Source organism: Octopus sinensis, linkage group LG4 (genome assembly GCF_006345805.1).
Source record: "Octopus sinensis linkage group LG4, ASM634580v1, whole genome shotgun sequence".
NCBI classification, from domain to species: Eukaryota; Metazoa; Mollusca; class Cephalopoda; order Octopoda; family Octopodidae; genus Octopus; species Octopus sinensis.
The window spans coordinates 28940355-28947854 of NC_043000.1; positions in this window are offsets into that span (position 1 = coordinate 28940355).

A 7500-nucleotide genomic window follows, 5' to 3' on the forward strand; every position below is an offset into this window, starting at 1 on the left:
GGCAAATGTGCTGGCAGAATCGTTAGCACGCAAGGCAAAATGCTTAAGGGCCTTTCGTCTGTTTACATTCTGAGTTCAAATTCCGCTGAGGTGGGCTTTGCCTTTCATGCTTTTGGGTCGAGAAAAAAGGTACCGGTTGAACACTGGGGTCGATGTAAACGAATTAACACCCTTTTCCGAAATTACTGGCCCTGTGCCAAAGTTTGAAACCAATAACAGGTTTGGTGGTGCAAATAGAAAAACAGAATTCAGAACAGATAGATATTTTGTCATTAATCGGCAGAAGTTACAGAAAGCGCCGAGGGTTTTGTGCATGGAGCAGCCTCGGCCATTGAGTTACCTTCTGTGAATACTTAAATCATATTTTAAAAGAGGAAATTGCTTATGTATTTCTCTTGGTGCGTGCGTGACTGTGTGGTAAGAAGTCTCCCTGGGCAAGTGTCTTCTATTACAGCCTCGGGCCAAACCAAAGCTTTGTGAGTGGATTTGGTAGACGATAACTGAAAGAAACCCGTCGTGTGTGTGTGTGTGCGTATATGTGTGTGTATCTTTGTATCGGTTCTACTTTGATATGCGATCTACGCATCATGAAACTGCTTTGGTATGCGATCTACACTTTATATTGTGATCTACAACAAAAAGAAAAAGTTATACTTATCAAGAACAACGAAAACACCTGTATTGGTTTCGAGAGAATGTCTGGTTAGAGAGTATGAAGCATACGGGGAATGTCTGTAACTCAGCGATTCGACAAAAGGGGGCCGATCGATTTAGTACCAGGTTTAAAAAGATTCATTTTAATTTCTTTTTAATAATAAATGTATTAAATAATAGATTTTAATAATAAATGCATTAACGATAAAATTATTAAACTTGTTTCAAATTTGCTTCCTTCTAATTTCTTTTTAATAATAAATGTATAAAATATATCAAAATTTTAATTCTCTATTTTATTTTTCTATCTGATGTTCATTCGATTCACCGATAAAATTGATAAACTTCTTTCAAATCTGCTTTATTTTAATTTTTTTTAAATAAATTGTATAAAAACGTAAGAATGTTTTATTTAAGCTATAATAAAGGAAACGTGTAGATCGCATACTAAAGTGGAATTTCTAGATCGCGTTGTAGGTCACGTTGCTTGCGTAGATCGCATACCAAAGTAGCACCCTTTGTATCTGTGTTTGTCCCCCAACACCGCTTGACAATCGGTGGTGTTTTGTTTATATCCCCGTAACTTTGCGGTTCGGCAAAAGAGACTATATGTATAGTGGTCCTTCGATTTTGGTACACATCATTCACCGCCACAATCTTACCTCATGACATAGATAAAAAAAAAGTCTAGGCATTCGTTGTTGTGGTTATTGTTGAAAACGACGACAATGATGATGATGATGACGACGACGACGATGGTAATGATGATGATGATGACGATGATGATGACGACGACGATGGTAATGATGACGATGATGATGACGATGGTAATGATGATGATGATGATGATGATGATGATGATGTGATGATGATGATGACGACGACGACGACGATGATGATGATGACGATGATGATTATGATACCAGAATAAATTATATATTTGCTGCTATTTCGCTTCTTTAAGAATTTAACCAACTTCAACTTCTTCTATAACTTCTACTACTACTACTACAACTCCAGGTAGTAGTCCTTTTACAGAGACTACTACTGTCACCTCTACTACTACGCTGCTACTGTACAATACCATGTACAATTACCTGGTAATTACCAGATACCTGAATGCGGTTCCGTCGGGGAGATAATGGCTCGCCTGTTTGGAATCAAACTTTTCTATTCCATAATTAGATTCTTTTCAAATTTATTTCTCGATTGTTCGCATAGCTCTTTGGATTTCCTTTTACAAAATATTCACGAACGGCGGCCAGATATATATTCAATCAGAGCTGTATGTTGATATACTCATTCATACGTGCATATAACGTGTGTGTGTGTGTGCGCGCGCGCGCGCGCGTGTGTGCGGATGGATAGATAGATAGATAGATAGATAGATAGATAGATAGATAGATAGATAGATAGCTAGACAGACAGACAGACAGAGACAACATACATACATACATACATACATGGATGTTTGGATGGATGGATGGATGGATGGATGGATATATAGATAGATAGATAGATAGAGAGAGAGAGAGAGAGAGAGAGAGATAGATAGATAGATAGATAGATAGATAAATAGATAGATAGATAGATAGATAGATAGATAGATAGATAGATAGATAGATAGATAGATAGATAGATAGATAGATAGATAGATAGATAGACTGGTATTTAACACGTTGGGTATATGTTACCTTTGATTAAAACATCTGATACAGAACTCAAAATGAAATGTAGTGTCAAATATACATATTTCATGTTATACGGCACCACAAAATTTATCCATAGATTGTAACCAACATTGCATGTAAGAGACAGATGTTAACGCCGTCTCTTTACAGAAAATATCTTTGTGGAGAGAAAAACAGAAATTAACTGGGCTGGTTTGAATTCCGAGTTGAAATTTCATCATCAACCGAGTGTATAATCTTTATCTGTATACAGAGACTCTAGTTATAAGCTCATCTTTTCTACGTGTTGAATTACATCGTCACCATTTTCAAAAACAAAGAAAATAAATGTTTTCGTTCCAACAGTAAAGATATATAGAGTTTCAGGAGACTTTTAACCAAAGAAGATGCTTTATAAAAACCTGCCCTGTAACTAAATAGATAGAAGGCAGCGAGCTGGTAGAATCGTTACTGCACCGCTCAAAATGCTTATTGACGAGACCACTTGCCCAAAATTTCAGGCCTTGTGCCTATAGTAGAAAGGATTATTATTAATAAAGGCGGCGAGCTGGCACAATCGTTAGCAGGCCGCGCGAAATGCTTAGAGGTATTTCGTCCGTCCTAGGTCGACTTTGCCTTTCATCCTTTCGAGGTCGTTAAAATAAGTACTAGTTAAGTATTTGGGTCGGTGTAACCGACTATCCCCCACCCCTAAAATTTCAGGCCGTGTGCCGATAGTAGAAAGAATTATTAAATAAATAGAAACAATCAGACCAGATTCACAATGTGGATTCCGCACGGACAGAGTTGACATTATTTTCGTTGCGAGGCAGCTTCAAGATAAATGCAGGGAGCAACATTCTAACTTCATTGTTTTGTGGATCTGTCAAAAACTTCTAATACTTTAAACAAGTGCTTTTGGTAGAATATTCTTAGAAAGTTTAGTTGCCTGTCCAAATTTTTGCAGCTTACCGACAGCTCCAATTTAGATTACTGATACGATATGTTGTTCATGGCAGAAATATGAACTTTCGAACGTAAAAACTGGAGTTAGGCAAGACTGTGGATTGGTTCCTGTACTGTTAAATTTCCTTTTGTCTGTATGAGATCACTTTTACGCAGAAAGATGAGAAAGATGAGAAAAGATACAAAACCCTAATTACAAGTATTCAACCAAATTAAATAACGTTATCTGCCCGTGAGTAAATATACACGCATGCCTTCTTGATAAGTCTTGCAACGCTGAAGTGATCGTCCATGCTGCAGAGGCCACATCCTCTACACTATATCTCAATAAAACATGACATTAGTATGGCGGAAGATAATTCTTCTTCTGGAACGTAGGAAAAAAGGGACGTAAACAAAGCCAGCAAATGTTTAGATATTTCAAAAACATTTTATTCGTCCAGCATAAGCAGTATAAAACGGAAGACCCTTGAAAAATGTAAGGCATAAATAAAAAGAAAAATCCATTCTCACGAACCACAATAAATAAAATCTAACATCTCCAATAAATACCGTTACTTCAAGAAACATGTGCTAAAAAGTGAGACAATTTCACCTAACTGAATGGATTGCAACATTGTTATTCTTCAAAAACACTAGCATACAGAATGTGTGATCTTTTCTTAACATATCTGCAATAAAAATCCTCAATCTTAAATTCATTTTCTTCCATGTAAGATGTCCTTCATCACAGGTTTCTGCCATCTTTATTCCAAATTTTAAGTCCAATTCACTATATTAGAAATTCAACTGCTCTTCACGACACCTCTTAATAGAGTCCTTATTTTTCGATTACTTAAGGATAGATATTTTAAAAATCATCGTTCCATTGCAGATCTTTAGTCATCCCAAGAAAGCAGTGATTAGCTGTGACCATAACCATAAATCTTATCTGAGTAAATGTAACTGCAACTATGGCAATTCCAAATAATTTTCTTTAACTACTGCGAGATATGCCCAATTTTTACGTATAAATTATAAACATTATACACACTGACATATTAGTGTAATGTTGTTCCAATTCCGTAGGCTGTATGGTGTCTCAAACGTATTTTATCGTAGTGTTTTATACATGCCAACCACAGTAAAACAATTGAAAGTACAGGATTATTCAAAAAGGAGCAGATTTTAAATTTATTTTTAAAACAAATGGTAAGAGACACAAACACATTTTACATATTTCTTGATTGGGGAAGGTTTAAAGTTTATTTTAAGGTAGTATGCATTCAACATGAGCACCGTGAGCGCCATGAGCACCGGTGCTTTTTCCTTTACAAATACAACCCCCTTTTCTGTGAAATTTTTATGCCATTCGTATATTTGCTTGTGACGAGGTGGATTTTTATTGAATTGGCAGCGAAATTCAAATTTCTCAAACTGCAGGACACAAAAAGACTTTTCTTGTGGCGTCGCCATTTTCTAAGGGATTACACAAATGAAAATCATACAACTTTAAATAAAATTAACAATATGAAACATTAAAACAAAATTAAAATACTTCATTTAAGGCATAATTCAATTGGTCATGTTCAGCTATAAAATTTAAACATTCCCCTATCGAGAAATATATAGAATGTGTTTGTGTCTCTTATCGTTTGTTTTAAAAATAAATTTGAAATCTTCTCTTTCTTTTTAAATAACTCTGTATGTTTTCAGTTTGAGACACACATTCGTAAGATTTATAATGTTATACAATGTTTCAAACAATTTACTTTTGAGTTTTTTGCCAGATTCTCGCCAGACACTGTATGTTACGGTATGTTACTGAATGCTTAACAGTTATCAATATCTAATCTATAGTGACAGTTTAAGGTTTATGTATTTCTCATAATATTTTCATTTCCTTTTTTATTTAGTTCTTCAAATATGTTCCCCAGAGGGACTCATAAAATGTTGTTTTAAGAAATTAGCAGTCATTTCGCTCATTCTATCACACTATTTTGATCACTACTCACCCTAGAATTTTACAATTCCAATCCCCCCGCTCTCCCTGTTATCTTTCTGTCTGTCTGTCGGTCTCTCTCTTTCTTTCTTTCTTTCTTTCTTTTCCTCCCTCTGTTTCTTTATCGCACACTATCACTGAATTTCCCTTTCGCTTCCCGTCTCATTATTCAGGTTAGTTAGCAATATATAATTTACAGTGACACCTTGATCTTACGTGTATATAATTTTTTTTCACAGGGGAATCGAGGAAGATGTTCAAATATTTTCCCTGGAGCAGAACCAAAACTCGTTGATCTTATTTTAAAAGTTAAATGAAATATATCTCTCCTTCTGAAATTGATCGTTTTTTTTTTTTTGGTTTTTTTTTGCTATTTCTGTCTGAAATTCTAACTCGATTGCAGGTTCGGTTCAAACTCAACTTCTCTTACACAACAGTTTTCATTTTTCTTACTCCCCCTCCCCTCCTTCTCTCTCTCTCTCTCTCTCTCTCTCTCTCTCTCTTTTCCAGATACACACACATACACACACGCATAAGGTTATCCATTTTTCTTTTTAATTGCTTCTCTCTGTCTTTCACTGCGATTTCCTTTTCCTGACTTGCTCTTAAATGTATTATGCCTTTCTTCCTGATAGCTTTACAAGTCTGCAACAAACTTTTACTCGAATATTAAAACACATCAAGAAAGGCCCTGATAGAACCACATCCGTTAACTTCAAGCAATATGCCCCAGATCTAGCCAAGACAAACAAACTCTTCAACATTTCACTCACAATCGCAATTGACTCCCAATCTAAGAAAACTCGATATAACGTGTCACATCTTAAGGAAGGTCAGTCTCACTGACCATTTTTAATTGAAAAAATTTTTAGGGGCCCTATAGCTCATAAGGCCGCTTACCCGGTTTACATGGCGTATAATTGATTGAGAGTCGCTATGCGCGGTACCCAAGTATGGCCACGTGTATAATGACTAGAACCAATGAAAGGACAAAATAATGATATATTTGGTTCATACTATCAGGCTGAGTAAAATGTAAGCAACGTTTTGAAACATGAAATTCATCACAATATATTTCAACAATGCCGAAATTTTATTCTTCAAAGTAAGTACCATTACAATCAACACGTTTTTGCCAACGAGTTACAAGTTTATTTATTCTGGTAACATAAAAATCTAAAATTCCGAAGTTGATGATCTCTTTGAACGCACTTTGAGCATCAGTTTGATTTTTGAACTTCTCTCGCAGGAAAGCATCATAGTATATGAAAAAGGGGTAGTGGGTAAGAGAAAAGTTTGAAGAATAAGCTGGGCGGGGAAGAACTATGTAGCCAAATTCCCTCAACTTCTGGAGCGTCATTAGTGAAACGTGTACTTGAGTATCATGATGAATAATAAGTGTCCTTCTGTTGACCAGTCTGGGACGGAAGAGCAGCAGTTTTTCGTTCATTTTTACAATTTCATGGCAATATGTTTCTGCAGTAATGGTTTTTCCGGGTTTTTAGAAGTTATAGTAGATGAATCCAGCAGTACACCATCAAACACTCACCATAACCTTCTTTTTGAAGAGCTCGGGTTTAGGGAAGGTTTTCGGTGCTTCATTTTGGCCCAACTACCGAGAAGAATGTTTTTTTTTTATTATTGTACAGAATCCACATTCCTTTGCAAGTTACAATACGGTCGGTAAATGGATCGGTCTGGTTACGGAGAATAAACAACGAGCGAATTTAATATCTGCGCATTTTCTAATTTTCATTCAAATCATGTGGTACCTATTTGTCGAGCGTTTCTGATTTTCCCATCGTATGTTTATGGTTGCAGACAGTTTTCTGGCTAACCTGAAGTTCTTTTGCCAATTCTCGGGTGGTTTTACGTGGATCTTTCACAATGATGGTCTTTAATTAACCGCCGTCGTCGATGGCAGATGGGCGTCCATTACGCTCACGATCTTCAAGGCTCAGATCTCCACTGCAAAACCGTTTAAATCATTTTCGAGCTGACCACTCACTGGTCATTTCCACACCAAATGTTTCATTGATATCGCGAGCGGTTTCAGCTGCTTTACATCCTTTTTTGAAGTTAAATAGCAAAATTCCTCGAATATCGCGCCTTCACAGTTCCATTTCAGATTATTGTAACAACGGTGGAAAAGTACCGATGTTAATTTATTGATGCATTTGGGCAAGTCTATGTCTGTTTTATCAGACACCTGCAAAAAATGTTTTAAAA